Source organism: Gobio gobio (assembly GCF_949357685.1).
Source record: "Gobio gobio genome assembly, chromosome: 24".
NCBI classification, from domain to species: Eukaryota; Metazoa; Chordata; class Actinopteri; order Cypriniformes; family Gobionidae; genus Gobio; species Gobio gobio.
In genome coordinates, this window is record NC_137120.1 from 57501 (window position 1) to 83326 (window position 25826).

Here is a 25826-nt window from a genome sequence, read left to right on the forward strand (position 1 = left end):
TGCCCTCACTGGCATGCCTTCTCGTGTCACAAACCTTTTTAGTCGGACAACAACTTGTTTAATATGACTTATTTATAAATATGCTCAACTTGCAGATGCCTTGAAACTGTATACCAGGCCCATCTGACAGCTCCTCCACAGCATTGGTGAAGTGCCAGTGGGATTAACTGACACCATGAAGGATCTCTGAAATCATTAACCAAATGCCAAGGATATTCAGTCTTGCCAAAGCAATTCTATGAATCATGACACGACCTTGGATTCTCATCTGTGTGGACAGTGTGGAAGCTTTTATTGGAATGGCTGCATTATTCTGGTCTTAAAGATTTAGTCAATTATTGTCCTTTAGACAAGTGGAATTGACTTAGTTCTTTGTACCTGATTCAATGTTAGTGATTCTTGAGCTTTTTAACCTCCTCGTTCCTGCTATTTATCACAAAGAAAAAATCAGTCTGTCCTGTTTATGTGATAAAAGTACAATTTAGTTAATCCTTTAAAAAATAACAATTATTAAAAAGCATCTGGCAAAGCAAAGACTTATAAAGGAATTGATATGAAGCAATTCATATGTACAACCCTGCATTCTGTGACGTTCACAATGGAAAGAGAATCCACACAACTTACTACTTTTACACTTACACTTTTTTGGACCACTGATGCTGTGCATATCGAGAGCTAGGGGGAAAAAAGCAAAGACAGTTCAAGGACTTCTCTTATCAATCAGTCTATAGGGTGTGTAACTGTATCTTAGGATAAAAATAACAACATTTTAACACAATCATATATAGGCAGTAAAACCCAGCCCATTATAACCAAATACAGTGTGGCAGCTCTTCTGGGACAACATCTTATTAATAAAAGGAGAAGTCTTGGACTCCCCAAAGACTGTCAACCATTGTGAAGGTAAGTGAGTAAAGACTCTGCAGTGCCACAACTATTATTAATTGATCAATTAATTAATATTTGAAACTGCTGTTACATCTGGCTGACATTAAAAATGTATCTAACAGAATCCAGAATCCAGCAGAAACCTGCACATTTCTGGCCTTGAAAACAACAAAGTGAGCAGCATGGATGGACACTTTATGATATACTGCATCATTAATGAAATTGTTTATACATAATAATGAATATATAATATATATATATAATGTATATGTTATATATATATAATGAATAATTTATACTGGAACTAATTTTATGAGAATTCAAGGGAAGATTTATACCTAAAAAACTTAACATGATTTAACAGAAAAGTCCAATCATGGGAGATGGTGAAATGGAGTGCTTCGGCCCGGCGGCCATTTACCTCCGGAAGCCGGAAAGAGAGAGAATAGAGGCTCAGAACACCCCCTTTGAGGCCAAATCGGCTTTCTTCGTGACAGATGCAGACGAGATGTACCTGAAGGGTACTCTTGTTAGTAAAGAGGGTGGGAAAGCTACTGTCAAAACTCACAGTGGCAAAGTAAGTATCATGTATAAAAACTATTTCATATATTACTGTGCTTAAGTCTACAGAGGTTAAAGATGGTTGGTTGAATATCTTACATATGTGTGTATGAAAGTCTTTCTTGATCACTGACCACTGTTCATTACAGACAGTCACGGTAAAAGAAGATGAAATCTTCCCCATGAATCCTCCCAAGTATGACAAAATTGAGGACATGGCCATGATGACCCACCTCAATGAGCCTACTGTGCTGTATAACCTCAAAGAGCGTTACGCAGCATGGATGATCTACGTAAGTCTCAGCAAATCATATTTTATTCCTGGGATGGGGCGGCAGCATTGTAAACCTGGACTATCTATTTCCATTTCAGACCTACTCTGGCTTGTTCTGCGTCACTGTCAATCCCTACAAGTGGCTCCCAGTGTACGATACAGTCGTTGTGAACGGATACAGAGGCAAAAAGAGGATTGAAGCCCCGCCTCACATCTTCTCCATCTCTGACAATGCCTACCAGTTCATGCTCACTGGTAAGTGGATTCCAGAAGTGCCTCAACAAACAAAACATTTAATTCAATTAATAACTAATGATATTTACAACAGAAATGAATCAACAGTGAACTAACTTAAACTGGACAAGGACTTTCTTATAGAGCCACTGTACAGCCAAAACAATCTTTCTTCCATTATAAATATGTAATATGCACTGTATAAATGAAGGTGACTTGAATAATATGTTCATCAATAAAGAAGTCAAGTCAAGTCAACTTTATTTATATAGATTTTTACAATGCAGATTGTTTCAAAGCTTCAGTGTTAAACAGGAAAATAATGCAACAGAATTTGATTCGGCTGTACGGCCGCTCCAGAGAAAACGGTAATGTCATCTAGAAGACTCATAATGTTTGTTGTCTTTAGTTAACACTTTTATAGACAGTAAACCATACCTGGCTGAGGTTTTTCAGCTGATGCAAATGAGATGTAAGGTTGAAGAAGGCATTAATTTAGTAAGTGCTTCATAATGACCATTACTTTGCATTGTTGCATAATAAATGTTACCAAATCTCTTCTATAAGAATGAATTCGAATAAAATGTTACCGTTAGCATATAGCCTATTAATATATTAATGCAAGAACAATAAAAAATGAATGATACATTAACTAAACATACGTTATAACACTTTATGCCTTCAAGTTAATATACTATGGTTTAATTTCAGATCGTGAGAACCAGTCTGTCCTGATTACGTGAGTAAATATTCTTCTTTTGAAATAACCAGCCTGGTCTCATTGCGAAAATGTACCTCTGGCAACGTTTTTGCAAACCCCAAAATACATACCAATATGTACATATCACTGCAGTTTCAAAGTGATATGTCCACTGGGTGCCGCCAAAAGCTTAGTTTTTTCCCCGGAACAGATGAGCGTCAATCTGACGTTTTGTGACATTGTTTATTTAACGTACACCTACACTAGTCAGAACAATAAAAAATGAATGATACATTAAAACCCTAAACCTAACCTACACTAAACCCTAAACCTAACCGATAGTGTTAACAAAAGCAAATGTGACAAAAATACAATAGTAACCATGTCTTGTTAGCTTCTGTGAACTCATCTTTGAGCTTTTTTATCATGACTTGTCTTTCACGGGATTCGTACCTGAGCTTTCATTATTACAAGTACAAATCTCTACCAGCTGAGCTACTGAGCAAACTTGTTATATAAAAAAAGCCGAGCATATGGAGCAAATTAAGTGACGCAAACTCCAAAATTTATTCATTTACATGGAAAAAAAAAAAACGATAAAACGTGCTTGCTGTTTTACTGCCTCTAGTGTTCATTTCACTTTGAAACTGCAGAGATATGTACATATTGGTACGTATTTTGGCGGTTTGCAAAAACGTTGCCAGAGGTACATTTTCACAATGAGACCAGGTTGGAAATAACCTGAAGCTTTCCGATTATAATGTAATCCATTGATGATGTATGACTAAATAATGATCTATTGTGAACTTCCAGTGGAGAATCTGGTGCAGGAAAGACTGTGAACACAAAACGTGTCATTCAGTACTTTGCAACCGTTGGTGCAATGTCTGGAGCAAAGAAGGCAGAACCTGTCGCTGGAAAAATGCAGGTTAGTGAATATCTCTTCAAGATGTTGTTGTTGATTACAGTATTTGCATTTTAGCTAATGACTATCCATTAACCTACAATTACATATAGGGGTCGCTAGAGGATCAAATCATTGCAGCCAACCCTCTGCTGGAGGCTTATGGTAATGCAAAGACTGTGAGGAATGACAACTCCTCTCGTTTTGTAAGTTAAACTAATGAATCATTATAACATTATAAAACTTCAGTCATAACTTCAAAGCTGCCAAAGAGTTGACCTTTGGTAAATGATTTCAATCTGCTTAGGGTAAATTCATCAGGATTCACTTTGGCACCACTGGAAAACTGTCCTCAGCCGATATTGAAACTTGTGAGTCAATATTGTTTTAAACCAAACATTTTATTTGGAAGCTAACATGTTGGTTAATCAACTAAAGACAATGTAGTTTTTCTCAATTTTTGTCAATTATTTTTTTTCAAAGATCTGCTTGAAAAGTCAAGAGTAACATTCCAGCTGTCTGCTGAGAGGAGCTACCACATCTTCTACCAGCTCATGACCGGACACAAGCCGGAGCTTGTTGGTATGAACATTTTAGATGTTGTTATTCTTTTTTTTATTTACTTCCATTTTAGTGTTGTTTTATACCAAATCAACAAAACTAAATAAATGTAAACATGACTTTCATACAGAGGCCCTGCTCATCACCACCAACCCTTACGACTATCCAATGATCAGCCAGGGTGAAATCACTGTCAAGAGTATCAATGATGTGGAGGAGTTCATCGCCACAGATGTATGTGGACTACATTATTATCAGTAGTAGTAACTGAAAAGTACAAGGCATACAATATAAGATACCCTTCTCTTTGACTCAATAATATGTGATTCATTTGGTCATTGTATGAACAGACTGCCATTGACATTCTGGGCTTCACTGCTGATGAGAAAATCAGCATCTACAAGCTGACAGGTTCTGTGATGCATCATGGGAGCATGAAGTTCAAACAGAAGCAGAGAGAGGAGCAGGCCGAGCCTGATGGCACCGAGGGTAAGATGTACTATTAGCCCATACTATTAACATGTAAACGTTCACTTCTTTAGTGACAATAATGTGTAAAACTGTTCTTCCTCAGTGGCCGATAAAATCGCCTACCTCATGGGCCTCAACTCCGCTGACATGCTGAAAGCTCTGTGTTACCCCAGAGTCAAGGTCGGAAACGAGATGGTGACCAAAGGCCAGACAGTACCACAGGTGATCACTTATCTCCTCGAATAAAGTTAGAAATGTCTCGGAGACATTCATAGTCATCTTGAGAAGTAAAAGTGTAATGATATGATCTACATTGACCTTTGAATTTTTCAGGTGAACAACGCAGTCTCTGCGCTCTGCAAGTCTGTCTATGAGAAAATGTTCTTGTGGATGGTTATCCGTATCAATGAGATGTTGGACACAAAGCAGCCTAGACAGTTCTTCATTGGTGTGCTGGACATCGCTGGATTTGAGATCTTTGATGTGAGCATCAGCTATCAAAGTCTCTGTTACAATCAGGATATAAAAGATAATAGACAACAGTAAGAACTTGCCTCTGTTTAATTATCAGTTCAACAGCTTGGAGCAGCTTTGCATCAACTTCACAAATGAGAAACTGCAACAGTTCTTCAATCACCACATGTTTGTTCTGGAGCAAGAGGAGTACAAGAAAGAAGGCATTGAATGGGAGTTCATTGACTTTGGTATGGACTTGGCTGCCTGCATTGAGCTCATTGAGAAGGTAAGAGACATTCAGAAAATTAAAATGATTATTCATATTGTGCCTGTACTTGAGCTTGAATATTTCTTCACCAGCCAATGGGCATCTTCTCCATCCTTGAAGAGGAGTGCATGTTCCCCAAGGCTACAGACACAAGCTTCAAAAACAAGCTGCATGATCAGCATCTGGGCAAATGTCCAGCTTTCCAGAAGCCCAAGCCTGCCAAAGGTAAGGCAGAGGCCCACTTCTCTCTGGTGCACTACGCCGGCACTGTGGACTACAACATTAATGGCTGGTTGGACAAGAACAAGGATCCACTGAACGACTCTGTCGTGCAACTCTACCAAAAGTCATCGCTCAAAGTGCTGGCCTTCCTGTATGCCGCTCATGCAGGTGCTGAAGGTACGACCATCTGCATTTCTTGAATTTTAGATATGAAGAACTGAAGACTGAGACACACCTCTTATTCTTCATAATTTCATAATGTGATACTACTTTTATGACCGTCTATCCAAAATGGGAAATTTTACTAAAAAGTGATTTATATTATATCAGTAACAACAGTTGTCTTGGCATAAACAGCTGACGGAGGCGGAAAGAAAGCTGGCAAGAAGAAGGGTGGTTCCTTCCAGACTGTCTCTGCACTTTTTAGGGTAAAACAGATTCTCTCTTTTAATGAAGGAGGTGAAATTTTACACCATTAAAGATTAGACTAATGACAAACATTTCCACAGGAGAACTTGGGAAAGCTGATGACAAACCTGAGGAGCACTCACCCTCACTTTGTGCGCTGCTTGATTCCTAATGAGTCCAAGACTCCAGGTAAACTTAATCCCTGAAGACTCAAGTGCATCACAGTTAACACTTAAAATACATCTGGAACCTTAAGGACATTTTCATTGCAGGTCTGATGGAGAACTTCCTGGTTATCCACCAGCTCAGGTGTAATGGGGTGCTGGAGGGCATCAGAATCTGCAGGAAGGGTTTCCCCAGCAGAATCCTCTATGGTGACTTCAAGCAGAGGTAAAGACTCCTTTTTGCAACCCTCTTAATGAGACATAATACACCAACTAGTCTAAATAATTAAGTAAAGTTTATTTATAGAGAGCTTTTCACAGATAAAATTGCTTTAAAAAGTGCAATCAAAACAATAAAACAAAATACAATCAGAAAATGTAAACATTTAAAAAGCCCAAAATAAAATCCAGTCCATACCATCTTACCATCTTATGTGTTTACTGTTTTTGTGGCTCCACAAGAACATAAGTCTTTCCTGATTGTTGACTAGATACAAAGTATTAAATGCTAGCGTCATCCCTGAGGGACAGTTCATTGACAACAAAAAGGCTTCAGAGAAACTCTTGGGCTCTATTGATGTTGACCACACCCAATACATGTTTGGGCACACCAAGGTGAGATGCACAACACATATCTTATGGTTACATCTAGCTGAAGGGGATGGACCCCTCTGCTTTTATACCACTTATATCTTCCAAATGTTCTTGTAGGTGTTCTTCAAAGCTGGTCTCTTGGGTACTCTTGAGGAGATGAGAGATGAGAAACTAGCAGCGCTGGTCACCATGACTCAGGCTTTGTGCCGTGGATTTCTCATGAGGAAAGAGTTTGTCAAAATGATGGAGAGGAGGTATGAATGAACTTACAAAACGTTTTTGTTTGGAACATAACTGTTTGTTATGAAAGATTGATAATGATTAATTTACTGATTGAAATTTACACAGAGAAGCAGTTTATTCCATCCAATACAACATCCGCTCATTCATGAATGTGAAACATTGGCCATGGATGAAGCTCTACTTCAAGATCAAGCCTCTTCTAAAGAGTGCAGAGACCGAGAAAGAAATGGCAGCCATGAAGGAGAACTATGAGAAAATGAAGGAGGATCTAACAAAGGCATTAGCTAAAAAGAAAGAGCTTGAGGAGAAAATGGTGTCAATTATTCAGGAGAAAAACGACCTTCAACTGCAAGTAGCATCTGTGAGTATTTCAGCTCTTATTGATACTAATATGGATGCTATAGCTATAAACATAAGCCATTAAACTAAATCCATCTCAATGAACAGGAAAGTGAAAACCTCTCTGATGCTGAGGAGAGATGTGAAGGTCTCATCAAAAGCAAGATCCAGCTCGAGGCAAAACTCAAAGAGACATCCGAGAGACTGGAGGATGAGGAGGAAATCAATGCTGAACTGACTGCCAAGAAGAGGAAACTGGAGGACGAATGCTCTGAACTGAAGAAAGACATTGATGACCTGGAGCTCACATTGGCCAAAGTGGAGAAGGAGAAACATGCCACAGAAAATAAGGTCAATAATCTTTTCACATGTTCTTCACACTGCTGATTGTTCAGGGTCTTGAGAATGAAACCAGTGAACAATGTCTCCATTTAGGTTAAAAACCTGACGGAGGAGATGGCCTCTCAGGATGAGAGCATTGCTAAGCTGACCAAAGAGAAAAAAGCCCTCCAAGAGGCACACCAGCAGACTCTTGATGACCTCCAGGCAGAGGAAGACAAAGTCAACACTCTGACTAAATCTAAGACAAAGCTTGAGCAGCAAGTGGATGATGTAAGATATTTGGCATGACAATAAGAGCATTAATCAATGGGAAATTAATTTTGTGCCTCTATGCCAGAATTAAATGCTCTGGGTTCTGTAACAATAGCTTGAGGGCTCACTGGAGCAAGAGAAGAAGCTCCGTATGGACCTTGAGAGAGCCAAGAGGAAGCTTGAGGGTGATCTGAAACTGGCCCAGGAGTCCATAATGGACCTTGAGAATGACAAACAGCAATCAGATGAGAAGATCAAAAAGTGAGTGGACATCAGTTTAACAAAATTACACATTTTTGTTTTTATTATATGTAAGTATTGTGCACATTTTTCAAAACACTACTTTAAAAACAGGAAAGACTTTGAGATCAGTCAGCTTCTCAGCAAGATTGAGGATGAACAGTCTCTGGGAATACAGCTTCAGAAGAAGATCAAAGAACTTCAGGTAACACTAACCCTAATGTTTTCTCTGTATTATATCAAGTAGTTGCACAGCTGGGGAAAACCCACATTACCAATAATTACTTCGTAATTCAACTTTCTTTCTTTCTTTAGGCCCGTATTGAGGAGCTGGAAGAGGAAATCGAGGCTGAGCGAGCTGCTCGTGCTAAAGTGGAGAAGCAGAGAGCTGATCTCTCCAGGGAACTGGAGGAGATCAGTGAGAGGCTTGAGGAAGCTGGTGGTGCCACTGCTGCCCAGATTGAGATGAACAAGAAGCGTGAAGCCGAATTCCAGAAGTTGCGTCGTGATCTGGAAGAGTCCACCTTGCAGCATGAAGCTACAGCCGCAGCTCTGCGAAAGAAGCAGGCAGATAGTGTGGCTGAGCTCGGAGAACAGATCGACAACCTCCAGCGAGTCAAGCAGAAGCTGGAGAAGGAGAAGAGTGAATACAAGATGGAGATTGATGACTTGACAAGCAACATGGAGGCTGTGGCTAAAGCAAAGGTAAAAGCACATGCAACACAAATTAAAGAATAAATGCACATTAAAACACCTACGCTTAATCTTGCATTTCAATAGGGTAATTTAGAAAAGATGTGTCGTACACTCGAGGATCAACTAAGTGAAATCAAAGCCAAGAATGATGAGAATATGCGTCAACTGAATGATATTAATGCACAAAAAGCAAGACTTCAGACTGAAAATGGTGAGTATTGTATGGTAATAGGTACGTTTACATTAATAATTATGCATGACTAAAGGACTTCTGATCTGTTAGGTGAATTTAGTCGCCAACTGGAAGAGAAAGATGCTCTTATTTCTCAGCTGACCAGAGGAAAACAGGCTTACATTCAGCAAATTGAGGAACTCAAAAGACTTGTTGAAGAAGAAGTGAAGGTAAATAACCACCCTCAACTGTAAACATATACACTCACCTAAAGTGTTATTAGGAACACCTTTTCAATTTCTCATTAATGCAATTATCTAATCACCAATCACATGGCAGTTGCTTCAATGCATTTATGGGTGTGGTCCTGGTCAAGACAATCTCCTAAACTCCAAACTGAATGTCAGAACGGGAAAGAAAGGTGATTTAAGCAATTTTGAGCGTGGCATGGTTGTTGGTGCCAGACGGGCCGGTCTGAGTATTTCACAATCTGCTCAGTTACTGGGATTTTCACGCACAACCATTTCTAGGGTTTACAAAGAATGTTGTGAAAAGGGAAAAACATCCAGTATGCGGCAGTCCTGTGGGCAAAAATGCCTTATTGATGTTAGAGGTCAGAGGAGAATGGGCCGACTGATTCAAGCTGATAGAAGAGCAACTTTGACTAAAATAACCACTCGTTACAACCGAGGTATGCAACAAAGCATTTGTGAAGCCACAACATACACAACCTTGAGGCGAATGGGCTACAACAGCAGAAGGCCCCGACGGGTACCACTCATCTCCACTACAAATAGGAAAAAGAGGCTACAATTTGCACGAGCTAACCAAAAATGGACAGTTGAAGACTGGAAAAATGTTGCCTGGTCTGATGAGTCTGGATTTCTGTTGAGACATTCAGATAGTAGAGTCAGAATTTGGCGTAAACAGAATGAGAACATGGATCCATCATGCCTTTTTATCACTGTGCAGGCTGGTGGTGGTGGTGTAATGGTGTGGGGGATGTTTTCTTGGCACACTTTAGGCCCCTTAGTGCCAATTGGGCATCGTTTAAATGCCACGGCCTACCTGAGCATTGTTTCTGACCATGTCCATCCCTTTATGACCACCATGTACCCATCCTCTGATGGCTACTTGCAGCAGGATAATGCACCATGTCACAAAGCTAGAATCATTTCAAATTGGTTTCTTGGACATGACAATGAGTTCACTGGACTAAAATGGCCCCCACAGTCACCAGATCTCAACCCAATAGAGCATCTTTGGGATGTGGTGGAACGGGAGCTTCGTGCCCTGGATGTGCATCCCACAAATGTCCATCAACTGCAAGATGCTATCCTATCAATATGGGCCAACATTTCTAAAGAATGCTTTCAGCACCTTATTGAATCAATGCCACGTAGAATTAAGGCAGTTCTGAAGGCGAAAGGGGGTCAAACACAGTATTAGTATGGTGTTCCTAATAATCGTTTAGGTGAGTGTAACTCCACCAATGAATTTCAAGAAAACCATGCCCATAAACTGCACAAAACATCATAACATTTAATTTTAGGCCAAGAACGCTCTGGCCCATGCGGTTCAGTCTGCCCGCCATGACTGTGATTTGCTCAGAGAGCAGTATGAGGAAGAGCAGGAGGCCAAAGCTGAACTCCAGCGTGGGATGTCTAAGGCCAACTGTGAAGTGGCTCAGTGGAGAACCAAATATGAGACTGATGCCATCCAGCGCACTGAGGAGCTTGAGGAATCCAAGTAAATACATCAATGGAAAAAGTCTTAATTTCCCTACATTTAACATGACAAATATTAGCAAAATGTTATAATTTCATTTCATTTTCCTCAGGAAAAAGCTGGCCCAGCGTCTGCAGGATGCTGAAGAATCCATTGAGGCGGTGAACTCAAAGTGTGCCTCTCTGGAAAAGACCAAACAGAGACTGCAGGGTGAAGTAGAGGATCTAATGATTGATGTGGAGAGGGCAAATGCATTGGCAGCCAACCTTGACAAGAAGCAGAGAAACTTTGACAAGGTAAGAAAAACATGGATACTGATGTTTTATTAACAAGGTTCGGGAGAAGCACGTTCAGATAATTGACACAAGTGGAGAGCACTCAGCTAATCAACAATAAGAGATATATATATACAGCAGTCTTACCTCCGTTCATTGACAATCTATCAGCATCCCTCGACTACCCCTTCTCCACACTTTTAGTTTTAACCACTTACATACATGGGGGTTCTCTGGGTTCGGACCGAATTCCGAGCTTGAAGCCCTCCCCCACACAGCACACCAAATACGCATTTAAATTTACTCTCCATAAATTATAAGTAAGTGTGAACTCATGAACCTAAAAATGTAAACTTTGAATTCTGGACTTTATTATGGACCAATTAACAATGACTACATTTCTCTCATTATCAGGTGCTGGCAGAGTGGAAACAGAAGTATGAGGAATGTCAGGCTGAACTAGAAGGTGCTCAGAAAGAAGCTCGTTCTCTCAGCACGGAGCTTTTCAAAATGAAGAACTCCTATGAGGAAGCTCTTGACCAACTCGAGACCCTGAAGAGGGAGAACAAGAATCTGCAACGTAATGCAACTTTTACACCATGGACTAAAAAAAGAGATGCAATATAACAGAAAATCTCACACTTATGATTTTTAAACCCTTTTAGAGGAGATTTCTGACCTCAGTGAGCAGCTTGGAGAGACTGGAAAGAGCATTCATGAGTTAGAGAAAGCCAAGAAGACAGTGGAGTCTGAGAAAACAGAGATCCAGACTGCACTTGAAGAAGCTGAGGTGCCATTCTTATGATGCTAACATTATGAAACCATTTCTTTAAATAATATTAAAACATTGAATGTCTAAACTTTTGAATGAAAAACTTAATTTCTGCTATATATATCATCATAAAAGTGCTTGTGTCAAATTTAAAAAGTAAGTCAATTGTTTCCTTTTGTCCTTGTAGGGCACCCTGGAACATGAAGAGTCCAAGATTCTTCGTGTGCAGCTGGAGCTGAACCAGGTGAAGAGCGAGATTGACAGGAAGCTTTCTGAGAAGGATGAGGAGATGGAACAGATCAAGAGGAACAGCCAAAGAGTGATCGATTCCATGCAGAGCACTCTGGACGCTGAGGTCAGGAGCAGAAATGATGCCCTGAGAGTCAAAAAGAAGATGGAGGGAGATCTGAATGAGATGGAGGTCCAGCTGAGTCATGCCAACCGCCAGGCTGCCGAGGCCCAGAAACAGCTCAGGAACGTCCAAGGCCAACTCAAGGTATCTTTCTGTAGAACGTGGAACTGCAATAAATACTGAATGTTTGACAAAATGAATATGATACATGAATTAACCAAAGCAAGAGAGCTAACAAAGAAAGAATGTTGCCACAGGATGCCCAACTTCACCTTGATGACGCTCTCAGAGGACAGGAGGACATGAAGGAGCAGGTGGCCATGGTGGAGCGCAGGAATAACCTGATGCAAGCAGAGATTGAGGAGCTGAGAGCTGCACTGGAGCAAACAGAGAGAGGCCGCAAAGTGGCGGAGCAAGAGCTGGTTGATGCCAGCGAGCGTGTGGGACTGCTGCACTCACAAGTACAAACAATAACTTCATACTTCTAACAAATTCAGGACACACAACAAACTTTCATTTAAATGTACACTAAACTAACTGCTTACATCCCACAGAATACAAGTCTTATTAACACCAAGAAGAAGCTTGAGGCTGATCTGGTCCAAGTTCAAGGTGAGGTGGAAGAGTCAGTCCAGGAGGCCAGAAATGCAGAGGAGAAGGCCAAGAAGGCCATCACTGATGTGAGTGTTGACATTCTGCTTCTCTACTCTAATTTAACCCCTAGGCGTCTGAAGTTTTGACATGCTCTGACATTTGTCAATTTTTCAGTTGCTTATAAACATATGAATGGCAATACAGTGTCATTACACTGTATTCAGAACAAACTGGGCTACCCTAATATGTGAGCAACATGTATGTACATGCTTGTATTTTTGAGAGAATAACGTTTATGCGTGGTTATTGGGGAGAAAAGTCCCTGAAATAAGGCCACATAGTAAACACATAGTAAATACTGTATGTGTCCACAAGATTTTTGACTACTGGATGTTGTTGCCTACAGTTTTTGCTTCAAAATTATGTAAAAATCATTGTGCCTAGTCATTCAGATAAAACAATATATTGATTTCAATTTTGTTTACAAAGACAATATACGTGGGGTGTGAATGATCATGAATAATGCTGTGTTTCCCACCTGAGAATGCAAAGAACCGCATAATGAGCCGCATAATGAATGAGCCTTTGAGTCAGGTATGTGAGAGGGAACTATAAGAAAGAATATGAGGACAAAACAGGACAAAATAAATATATTTTTTGTAGTTAATTTAGAATATAGTTAACAATATAAATTGAGAGCCAAAGGCACATTTTGAGTACACAGTTATACCTGGAAATAAATCCTGTTCAAAGAAATATCACATACCTGGCATTCCCCAGGTTTTTGGTGTTTCTATGCACGAGAAGGGAAAAAACTCTGTTTCCAGTCAGTGAGCTCCCCTTCATGCAGAATGTCCTATGTGGGCCAGTAGAGACTGCCAATGTGATTCTCAAATCTGTGAAATAAAAAAACACTGTGAGGATACTGATAACAATAGCAACTATTGTATTAACCTTACTATAATGTCCACTCTTAACAGAAAACATGTTTTTTGTGATCGCATACATGCATTTATTATTGCAAAGCATGTGAACAAAATTCTGTATAGGCCTTTTATGTTTTAAATTATATACAGTACCAGTCAAAAGATTGGACACATTACTGTTTTTGTTTTGAAAGAAGTCTCTTGCTCATAAAGCCTGCATTTATTTGATCAAAAATACAGAAAAATTTTATATTTTGAAATATTAAAATTTCAAATGTTTTTTTTCTATTTTCTATTTTAATATACTTTAAAATAAAATGTAGTTAAACAGAATTTTCATCAGCCATTACTCATTAGCCAGTCTCCAGTGTCACATGATCCTTCAGAAATCATTATATGCAGATTTATTATAAGTATTGGAAAATGCTGTGCTGCTTATTTTTATTTTATTTTTTAGAACCTGTGAAACTTTGTTCAGGATTCTAGGATGAATAAATTAAGTAATGGCTGATTAAAATTCAGCTTTGCATCACAGAAATAAAATATTTTACCATAGCCTATATTAAAATAGAAAACCCATTGTTTTAAATGTACTTTTTCTGTATTTTTGATAAAAATAAATGCATGCTTGATGAGCATAAGAGACTCATTTCAAAAACATGAATTAAAATAGTAATGTGTCCAAACTTTTGACTGGTACTGTATTTATAGCATCTGAGCAGAACTTTGTGAACAAAAGCTTAAGGCTATTTTACAGTAAACACTTCATAATCTGTCCAATACAGGCCAAATAATTATTGTCTAAACAGTCTTACGTCTATGACATTTTATTCAGTGTATTTGTTATGTTATAGAGCCTATAAATGTTAATCTGCAGTTTACGTTGCGAAGACATTTTATTTCAGTATTAATTCCATATTTCAGTCGATTTCACTCATCTCAGTATATTTTGCGATTAAAATAAAGAACTTAAGAATAAACTTACCCATCACAATCCTCGGCTGGATCCGTTGTTCCTCGAAATGAAACCAACTCGTGGCCGCATTGGCAGATAATGAGGCGCTCTCGAACTACTGACATCTGTCTCTTTTCAAACAGATTACATAAACAGAGAAAATTGTTTTTTGATTTGATTTACATTAATTAAAACCTGACATTTCAATGTTTCTTTAAATATATGTCTCATGTTTGTGTGACAAATATTCACTAAGTTACAGTTCATTTTCTGAAGAGTATCAATGGACTTCATTGAGAGGGAGGTGGCAGATCACGCATCATGTTTGCTTTCTTTATTTTGCAAAAAGTACATCATTTTGTTTTTATTGTGAGTGTACACAAATAAAAGTATAAGTAGTAACTGTCTTGAGGGTCTTTATCAAGTAACAAGCCTTGTGCTGCAACAAAGGGAACCTTCATGGAAGTTATTTCTCTATTGGTTGGTTAATTTTAATTGACTTATATTTCAGGCTGCCATGATGGCAGAGGAGCTGAAGAAGGAGCAGGACACCAGTTCTCATCTGGAGAGGATGAAGAAGAACCTGGAGGTGACTGTCAAAGACCTGCAGCACCGTCTGGATGAGGCTGAGAGTCTGGCCATGAAGGGTGGAAAGAAACAGCTCCAGAAACTGGAGTCCAGGGTAAATTTGAGTGTTCAGGAGCTTAACAAAACACATTATTAGATGTACTGGTCATAGCAGAGATTTGACAGGCGAAACAATAACTCTCTACTGAAGGTGCGTGAGTTAGAGTCTGAAGTTGAAGGCGAGCAGAGACGTGGTGCAGACGCGGTGAAAGGAGTGCGCAAATACGAGAGGAGAGTGAAGGAGCTTACCTACCAGGTAAAACTACCCAGGAATTTGAAATGTTTCACCTTTACAATATACAGTTTAACTAAGACCATAACCAATATTTAAACCCAAAGACTGAGGAAGACAAGAAGAACGTGACCCGACTGCAGGATCTGGTAGACAAGCTGCAGCTGAAAGTGAAGGCCTACAAGCGCCAGGCTGAAGAAGCTGTAAGTCCAATATCAAATGTCTTGAGCATGAAGTTTTAGCATTGACAACAGGGCCGTGCAGAGATTTATTCAGGGGAAGGGGCTCAAATGTAAAAAAGGGGCAATATATTTATATATATATATTTTCCACTGTTCGGAAATGGCTCTCGAGCCAAATATGGTCCCTTCAGAGAGTGTGTGGCCTTACGGGAAAAAAGTAAACCAATATATATATATATATATATATATATATATATATATATATATATATATATATATATATATATATATATATATATATATATATATATATATATATATATATATATATATATATATATATATATATATATATATATATATATATATATAATATATATCCTTATTCTCATCAAGCCTACATTTATTTAATCAAAAATACAGAAAAAACAGCAGCCTAATATTGTGAAATATTACATTATGTTCTTTTTAACTTTTTATCAATCAAAGAATCTTGAAAAGAGTATCACAGTTTCCATCATTGACATTAAATCCTCATATTAGAATGATTTCTGAATGATCATGTGACATTGAAGAGTGGAGTAATGATGCTGAAAATCCAGCTGTGATCACAGGAATAAATTATTTTTTAAATTATTTTAAAATAGAAAACCATTATTTTAATAATATTTCACAATATTGCTGTTTTTTATCAAATAAATGCAGGCTTGATGAACATAAGAGACTTCTTTCATAATGCTGCATAATAATCAAAAATGGTCATATAATAAAGTCCTTTCACGTAACTATTTCGCCAGCCTACACTTCACATAATAGGCCTGTAGGTGCCGGTGGCACTTGGGTTTTGTTAACTTTGATAGTTTTATTAAATAGTAAACGATGTGTCAATATACATAAATACAAGTGAATTTAACACTACTTTTGCTGCTGCATGGTTTTGTGCAGTGATTTGTTTGTTGTCAGTTAACATCCATTTTGTCAGTGATGCAATTTATAAAATGAGACAAACTGCAGGAAATCGTTCCACAAACATTGGTTCGTCTGTCCATGTAATTTTCAACCGATTTATGAATGAGAACAGAAAATTACCGCTCCACTTCACATCGCCCAATGGAATTTGAACTTGCTTTGCTAGATCACGATTGGTTGGTGTACATGACAAACGGGCATTGGTGAATTGTGTAATACTTTAAAATATATAATATAGATTTGTAATTAATTCAACACATTAGCTCTGATTATGGATGAAAAAAAAATATTGGTTTACTTTTTTCCCGTAAGGCCACACACTCTCTGAAGGGACCATATTTGGCTCGAGAGCCATTTCCGAACAGTGGAAAATCAGCTGTCAATCAAAACGCACGCAACCCATAGCAACACAATATGGCAACCCCTCAACAGAAATTGTCCGACTTTTGAGCCGTTCCTTACTATTGTATACATTGTCATGTTATAATAATCACATTTTTTTCATTTTATTTACCACGATATTAACATTGATATTTGTCCGAGAGGGGCACTTTTGATTCATTTTGAAAAAGGGCAGGGGCTCGAGCACCCAAAGCCCCCCCCTCTGCACGTGCCTGATTGACAAAAACGTCCAGCGCCATGAATGCACTGCAATGAAATGGGTTGGATATCTTGTGTAATCGTAACAGGAGGAGCAGGCCAACACTCACCTGTCCAGGTACAGGAAGGTGCAGCATGAGCTGGAGGAGGCTCAGGAGCGCGCTGACATCGCAGAGTCCCAGGTCAACAAGCTGAGGGCCAAGAGCCGTGATGTCGGGAAGGTATCATACACACAGCTGTAAAAGCATTGATGATATACAGCTGCTTGCTGTAAAACTATAGTTTATTCATACATTTTTTTTGCAGAGTAAGGATGAAGAATAAAGAAGACAACACACTTATAAGCAAGATGATTTTGAGTTTTCCTGTGTGTCCAATAAAACGAAATAATCAACCTATTTTGTCCTCCTTTTATATTGTCACCCATATTAAACTACTTACACACATTTATTTATTCAATAGACACTTTGCGGATCTTAGCAGAAACAAATGAAAGAAAAACATCACAAGCAGTGTGTTAAAGGAGCCAACAGTATTTTAAGTATTATGCCAAATTTCAAGAATAAGATAGATTAGTACACAAACTAGAGCAGGAATTAAATGCAGAGGTTAAAAAAGAGAGAGCAAGAATTGTGCATTGTAAGTGGCTGCACTTATGGTTGGGGGTTAGTTTTTCCAGGAGAGGCATGTCTTTAAACACATTACTTGACCCGTCCCTCCACCAACAGCTTAAATTATTTGTAACAAGATTTGACAACAATATTTAAAGAGTACAATTAATGTTGTCATCATGCAGTTGTTGCAATGGTGACGGCTGCACATTCTGCCTCTGAATCACATTCCAAATGTAGCTCTTATTGGATTGAGATCCGTCTGGCTCATAAAGGCTTTACTTGGCACAAGGCATTACCTGCTTCCCTACACGAATACACCGTAGCCATAAAAATATTCACACAGAGTTACAAAATGCTAGGGAAGATCAAAATATAATCTGTACCATGATTTTCAATTTAAGAGGTTTACTTTACTTGACCTATCACTCTTAGATGTAAAAAATATCCCACTTTAATCTAAAGGAATATCTTAGGCCAGTGTTTCTCAACTCCAGTCCTAGAGACCCACCTCCCAGAATATTTTCGATGCCTCACTAATTAAAACACCTTATTTAACTCATCAGCTTTAACTAAAACAATCTGGGAGGTGGGAGTTGAGAAACACTGCAACCTATACAATAGTATAGCATGTTTTGCATTTTCGAACTCCCACCTCCCAGATTGTTTTAGTTAAAGCTGATGAGTTAAATAAGGTGTTTTAATTAGTGAGGCATCGAAAATGCAAAACATGCTATACTATTGTTTATAACAAAACATGCTATGCTATTGTTTATAACAAAACATGCTATACTATTGTTTATAACAAAACATGCTATACTATTGTTTACCTAAATCCAGCAAGTTTATGAGACTCTTGTAAATGTAACTCAGAGTCAATTAATTGCACCACAAAAGTTAAACAGTCTTCTGCAGGAACTAACTCATGAAACTCTCACTGCGCTATATTTAAGAACATGCTGTTTATAACTTTGAATATCACTATGAATGCAGATTAGTAAAATCTGCCAGAAAAATTATTTTTCAGTTGGACTGAGGAACTACAGTTCATCTCTGGCAATAAATAATTTTCAAGGTTTTAAAGAACCTTCTGGCAAAAGGTGGGGAAATTCCTGAAAATTACTCTAGAAGGAAAACGTCTCAGGTTACGAATGTAACCATTGTTCCCTGAGAACAGGGAACGAGACGCTGCGTCAGTTTGACGCTACGGGGAACGCCTCCAGCGTGACTGGTGCCTGAAATCACAATCAAAAAACGTCAATCCTATTGACCGGCGACAGCCTATGATGTCATCAAGGTGCGACCAGGAAGTATATAAGGGCACCTTGCCAACATGACAGTATCTCATCGTCTGAAGGGACTGTTTCGGCAGGCGGGCCCTGCGGCATGGCAAAGCGACGCAGCGTCTCGTTCCCTGTTCTCAGGGAACAATGGTTACATTCGTAACCTGAGACGTTCCCTTTCGAAAGGGAACTCGCGCTGCGTCAGTTTGACGCTACGGGGAACGATATACCCACGCCGCCATGCCGACGGGAGTGCATGCCTACTGGCAGTGACAACTGTCAAGACAAGCAAATTCTGCTGAAAAGCCTGAACCACTCCCCTTCTGGTCACATTAGGCTGTCAGTGACAGCGCTCCCTACGGTCAAAGCCCAAGCTTCTCACCTGAGAAGGAAACCTTCACACACATGAGTTCCTCCCCAGGTCCTGCTCAAAGGCCTGGAACCAACCCATTCGACTTAGAAGGGGTTCCTTTAAGGGAGCGTAGCAAGGGAACTACGAGGGAACCCTATGCCAGTCACTATTCGGGAGATTATCACCGAATGCCACCAGGGAGACCTGACCAGGTGACCCAGTCTAGTATGGGACACGTAATACGGTCAACCCTGTCTGTACAGTACAGAGCCTCTGGTACTCGCCTCCGAAGAGACATCCCGCTAAGGTGCTGCAAGAAAAGGCAGCGTCACCGACTAGCCGGACCTCAGAGACAGGTTATCCCGGAGAGCAGCGCTCAGTGAAGTGCTTTCAAACCCTTGCTAGTGAGGGGAGTCAAGCCGCTCGATCCTCGGATCTACCAAGCACTTACTTTAAAACGTGCTCAGGAGGCCAAAGGCCTTACAGGCTGAACGTATCGGGAGGGCCCCTCGGGACCTACCACCAACAGAACAGCGCCAAGCGGCCGTAAGCTCATAACAGACCCTCGTTTGAGAGGAGCTCATAAGCCTACCCGGTAGGTAACCATGCCGTAGGCCAACTATGAAGGTCCCGTCCTGTCGGGACCGCATAGCCGCAGTGACCCCTCGTCATGCTAGGGTAAGAACACCGCCTTCAGGTCTCGCAAACGGCCAGAGACCGGCGCCTGATAGCGGGTGGCCACTAGCTGTCAGCGTAAAGCCAGTTGTGTGTTCCCGCCTGGGGAACTCGTCCCCCAGGGAGGCCGAGAGAGCCCTCCACCTGGTAACCTGTATAGACCGTTTGCGCATCCAATAGCAGCGCTCGTCCTCAGGAAGGCCATACAGGCCTGATACCTGATCGCAGTCGTGCTAGCCCTCGAGGTAGCTGGGAAGACCAGGGACTCGCTTCATCAGGGAGGCCAAGCGGGCCTACCAACTGCAAGGATATCGGGCACTCACAGCCTAGCTGAACGTGCTACTCGTAGCACTTCAGGCTCACCACAGCGGCTGGGGACCGGGAGCTCGCTCTCAGGGAGGTACCATGCCTACCCTCTGACAGCAGAACGTGCCGCTCACGGCACTTCATGCTCACCACAGCGGCCGGGGAGCCGGCCTCTGCTCAGTGACTGGAACCCTCCAGAAAACCACGAGACCAGAGCGTGCCCTTAGAGGAGGCCACGTGGGCCTACTACTCCAAGCGAATCCCCTCAGGGAAGCCCGTGCAGCTTTGCCTGATCGCAGCCCATGCTATGCTCCGTTAACGAAACTGGGGACCAGGGAACGATTCCAGGGAGGCGCAATGCCTCTACCTAGTAGCAGAACATGCCGTCCGTAGCGCTTCGCTAACCGTCTCACCCGCTTTCTCAGCGCCTGAGGATCGGGAGCTCGCTTCCAGGGAGGCAATCATGCCTACCGAATGAAAGCAGAACGTGCTACTCGTAGCACTTCGCGCTCATTACCACAGCGACTGGGAACCGGGAGCTCGCCCTCAGGGAGGCGACAGTGCCTACCAACTGAAAGCAGAACGTGCTACTCGTAGCACTTCACGCTCATTGCCACAGCGACCGGGAACCGTGAGCTCGTCGTCAGCTCGTACCAGCCGTCGAGGGACTTGATGCCTATGGTGCCCCCTCGGGGGAGACCAGGCAGCGCCTGCTGACCACAGCAGGCTCTCAGGGAGGCCAAACAGGGCCTAGCTCCTGAGCGAAGGTAACCCAGGAGCCTACCCCTCAGGGAGGCCTGGCAGGACCTACCCCCCCCTGAATAGGGGGTCTGCAGATTCCAAGGGTCCTGCCGAGACTTTAAGAAGGCTGGCTGCTGCTACCTGGGCTGACGGCAGCTGTCTGCTGCTGACGAAGGCCTGGAAATCCAGTTAACACCTGGGGACTCATCCCCAGGGCCAAATGACGGGTCACTGCTGACGTCGACACCAGTGGAGAAAAGCCTCCGAGGCCCACTCGTGGGCCACGGTGTCGGGACTTTCCTGCAAGGAGGCCGGTTAGCGCCTACTACCTGTCCTGAAGTCCTACTGCCCAGACCGTCCAAGCTGGCCACTCAAAGCCAGCTGGCTCCTATGCCCTCCATGCTGGCTCCATCCCAGAGGCAGCTAGGGACAACCTGCTTCGCCGTGTCCTAGGGCCCCCAGGACGGCGCAGTCTCTTGGGCAGTGCCTACAAACATGGACCTAATCACATTGCCAACAGCAGTGTACTCAGCGGAAGTGCTTAGACAAAGACCCTCTAAAGCGAGGGGAATACAACTTACGTCACCTGCATCGGGGCGGCTGCCTACTTTCCACGCATCGGCCAACCATAAGTGCGAGGGCGTCAGCCATTGGCAATGCTCGGGCCTCAGGGGAGCATCCAACCGGAACCGCATTAGCAGAAGGTTACCCGATGTCCCGCTCGACCCGGGCCCTAAAGGAGGTGAAGCAGAGACATAAAGCAAGGGAACAATATCACAGAAATGTGAAATCCACCGGCCGTACCGTCCTCCAGGAAGAGGCCGGGGGCCACCAGCAGATGGCGGCCACCAAGCTCCGAAAGGCGGACACTGCAGATAAAGTCTAATCGCAAACCAGCGAAAAGACGCTTAGTTCCACCCCACGACCACTGGCAAAGTCGCTGTCTCCTGCACCACCTCGTCTGCAATACTTGTGACCCCAGAACGCAGAGAAGGGGGCGGGCCTTGGCCGGACGACTCTCTAACAGAGGAGGCTGAAACAAGGATGCACCAACAACGCCATGTTCTTATATAAAAGGACAGGCTAGAGGCGACCAACTTCAACAGAAGGGAACGCCCCCATCCTTGACAAAGCCTAGGCCAAGTGGTGCGACATTAGTCCGCACTAGATCTACTCAGGGCCCGGGAGAGAAATATTATCACCTCTAATATTACACAATGAGGCCCCAAAACCCTTTTCCCAAAGCCCCGCAGAGCTGGGCGCAGATCTCACTACAGCTCGTGCATTAGCGCGTACCCAGTCTTCAGCTACTTTTCACTTTACGCTAGGAAAAAACACAGCTCGCCCCCTACGCTACAAGCCCTCGGGCGAGAGCGCGATTCAGTTACCCACATAGTGGGGAAAACATAGCACGGAGAGGCAGCAAACTCTACAAGCAGAAAGCGAAGTGTTCACACATACAACCACATAATGTTGCAAAGAAGATCGTTCTTAGCTTACTCACGGGGAGCTGCAGGCCCTGCGAAGATCCAGCGGCGATCAAAATTTCCCCAAAAAACCTCTCAGGCGAGCGAAGGTATAAGAGTTCTGAAAAACATAGTTTTGAAAATGTTTCGCCCTCATAGAGGGGGACTCACCAATCGCTCCTCGCGGTGCTTCAAGCCAGCCATAGGGCTAGTATCCGCCCGCCACCCTGAGGGGGGCGCTCTCAACAAAACAAGCCAGGCAGGCCGGCAGAGTCTCACATTTTCTGCTCATCAAAGGTCCACCGGCCTGATGTAAAGCGCCCGGGGGAAAAACCAGAGGAAGGGAAAAAAGGCAGCATTCATCTCCGCGCTCCTCAGGGGGTGGAGTCCGCTGCCTGCGCTGGTTCCGGTTACCAGCCCCGGCTTCCTTCCTCTTCCTGTTGCGGGTGTCCCGCCTCCCCTGCACCCCAGTCCTCCGCGGGGGGCGCTCGAGAGGCGACGCTGGCTCGCTATTCCCATCTCCAGCCCTCAGACTGGGACGGGCTGGGGACACCCGACTGCCTGTGCGTGGTCCCGGACCTCAGCGGGATGCATGTTCTGAATGCCGCCGAGCGCGCCTCCACCTCTCCGAACTTTCCAATCACCACCTCCACGGAGGTGCCGAAAAGTTCAGATGGCGAAACCGGGGCATCAAGGAGAAAGGACTTATTTTTCTCCCCGATGCCCAAACGGTTAAACCACAGATGTCTCTCCGTGGCCACCGTCGCCGCCATCGGCGCTATACTGTACGGTGGCCCGGAGAGAGAAAACCGCGTTCCGGCGCGACTCGACTACCGCCTCAGGGGGTCCCTCCCCCTGATCGAGGTCCCTCAACAGGTCCGCCTAGTAAGCCTGCAACACCGCTGTGGTGTGCGAAGCCGCTGCAGCGTGACCCATTGACATGTACGCCGTGTCAATCAGAGACCGGCAGGGTGGGAGCTCTCAGTGCCGCCGGCCGCCCAGAGGCGAGATAAAAATAACATCTCGTCCACGGGCGGCACCGACACATACTCAGCCTAGGCAGTCCCCCGACATCAGCGAAACTTCGCTAGATGATGTCGACAGATGCGGGGCCGAGTATGGTTTCTTCCATCCCCTCGAGATCTGCAGACGGAGATCTGGAAGGAATGGAAGACTCCCAGGAGTTGGGAGGACATGGGCGGAGAAAAACCGATCGTCCGAACTGTTTGGACGCTCAGCCTCTCTCCTACGCGCCGCCAAGGCAGCTGCAGTCTACCCGCCGTGCATTCCATGACCTCCAGCAACTCCCCGTACATGGGACAGGATGGTTTGAGAAGCTTCAGCATCTTAAACTGACTCACCCATCCTCTGCTCGCGTGGAAGAGCAGCAGACGAGGAGGAGACACATAAATCCTATTTTTCCTCCTCCGAAGTCCGCCTCTCGCTATCTTGATCGTCCTCGAGAACCACGTCTGTCTCCAAGCGACGAGCCAGATCCATCTAGGAACCACATGCTTATGTTTAGACGCCGCTCAGCCTCAGGTCGAGCAGGGTCGTTCCCAGATGCTGAAACCTCTCCCCTCGAGAAGAGGTCCAGACGAGAGCAGAGCGTTCCCGAGGAAAACGCTCGCAAAACTTTCCACAAGAGGTTCGCGAACCTCTCGTGCATGCTTTTCTCCCAGACAGTAAAAGCAAAGTGTGTGTGTATCCAAAGCAAAAGCTACCTGGTACACATTCAAAACACACCTGCAGAAGTGGCGTTGCTTCTCAGCACACTTCATTGCTATCCTCTTTGTAGACGTTTCACGTGAAGACAGGCAAAACAGTCCCTGAAGACGAAGAGATACTGTCATGTTGGCAAGGTGCCCTTATATACTTCCTGGTCGCACCTTGATGACATCATAGGCTGTCGCCGGTCAATAGGATTGACGTTTTTTGATTGTGATTTCAGGCACCAGTCACGCTGGAGGCGTTCCCCGTAGCGTCAAACTGACGCAGCGCGAGTTCCCTTTCGAAAGGGAACCAGCAAAATGTTCTCAAGTTGGACAAGAGAAAAATTCCTGCTTATTTCTTAAGATTCCTTTCCATTACATAATACATAAGCTTGTTGTGATTTGACATTTGACTTTATCAGAATTTGAAGAGAAAATGTCTAAACAAACATTTTCTGGAACTTGCTGAACACAAAACAATGGTCAGTATGGAATCTGACATCATGTGGTTTGCCAATATCAATCCTCATTCAACAGATGGTTGCATGAAAAATATGCTATATATTAAAATTGAACAATGTTTAATTACAATATGTTGCCTGTATAGAGGAAGCCAATTTGTTTACATGTAAAAAGCCACCCCCGAAACTGAACACCAGTGACAGCTGACGGCTTCTCTACATCGGAAACTAAGTTCCTCCTCTGTGCCAAGTTCCATTAATTTTAAGGATGCTGCTTTGAAATAAGACCTTAGTGTCATCAAATTAAACATCTCAAACAAGCAAGTTCACACAACAAGAAAGCTACATAACTACAAACTACATAAAGCATGGAATGCAAAACTTTTTATAACTTATAAGTGTATTATTCAAACATCTATGATTAGCATGATATTGTTTTAAAATTAAGACAGTGCAACGTTATGAAATTATGTAAAGGGTGTTTAGTTGAGGTAAACTGTAAGAATAATTAAAACCTCCAACATGCTCCAGCAAAAAACAAACAAATGACAACATCTTGCTATTCCACTAGGACAGAGATATATCACCATATACCAATTAGAATTACATGCCCAAATCTAGCAGGGCAGTTCTGCTGAGTGTTCAGTTAAGACACTATATAAATGAGAGCCTGTGATGGTAGCACAGTGGCCTAGCAAAGGTAGGTGACTTACACCATATGTTTGCAATTTAATTTTTAAGAAGATTGTAAATGCTGACTAGCCATATTTTCCCCCAGAATCCTGAACTTGACACCTGCTATTTCTGTCTGAGCATAATACAAGGTAAAGTGTTACTAATGCAAGATTTCAATCATCTATAACTTGCAGACAATACAGTGAGATCTGTTTGGAGGTTTAACTGATTAATTTATTAGGAGAGTTAGAGTTGAAAGTTAGACAATGACAAGTTTAACCAAATTAACTATAACGGTATGCTGATGTCAACTTTACTCCACAGTGAAGACCAATCATGGGAG

The 25826-nt window shown here is 42.4% G+C and overlaps 1 pseudogene across 1 annotated transcript; it reads left to right on the plus strand.

The window, feature by feature from the left end:
* The first annotated feature begins 1264 nt into the window (after nt 1–1264).
* LOC307121038 (myosin heavy chain, fast skeletal muscle-like) lies at nt 1265–17412 on the plus strand (annotated as a pseudogene). The gene is made up of 38 exons: nt 1265–1465; nt 1599–1742; nt 1822–1978; nt 2669–2696; nt 3471–3585; nt 3675–3767; nt 3869–3932; nt 4045–4143; nt 4253–4356; nt 4473–4611; nt 4697–4815; nt 4927–5076; nt 5165–5335; nt 5410–5716; nt 5897–5967; nt 6049–6136; nt 6220–6337; nt 6603–6726; nt 6823–6959; nt 7054–7309; nt 7396–7638; nt 7723–7899; nt 7997–8142; nt 8236–8326; nt 8437–8826; nt 8902–9028; nt 9101–9219; nt 10542–10738; nt 10830–11013; nt 11407–11572; nt 11658–11782; nt 11952–12260; nt 12374–12577; nt 12671–12796; nt 15103–15273; nt 15370–15474; nt 15558–15657; nt 17291–17412. The product of its transcript is annotated as a myosin heavy chain, fast skeletal muscle-like (transcript).
* The last annotated feature ends 8414 nt before the right edge of the window (nt 17413–25826 follow it).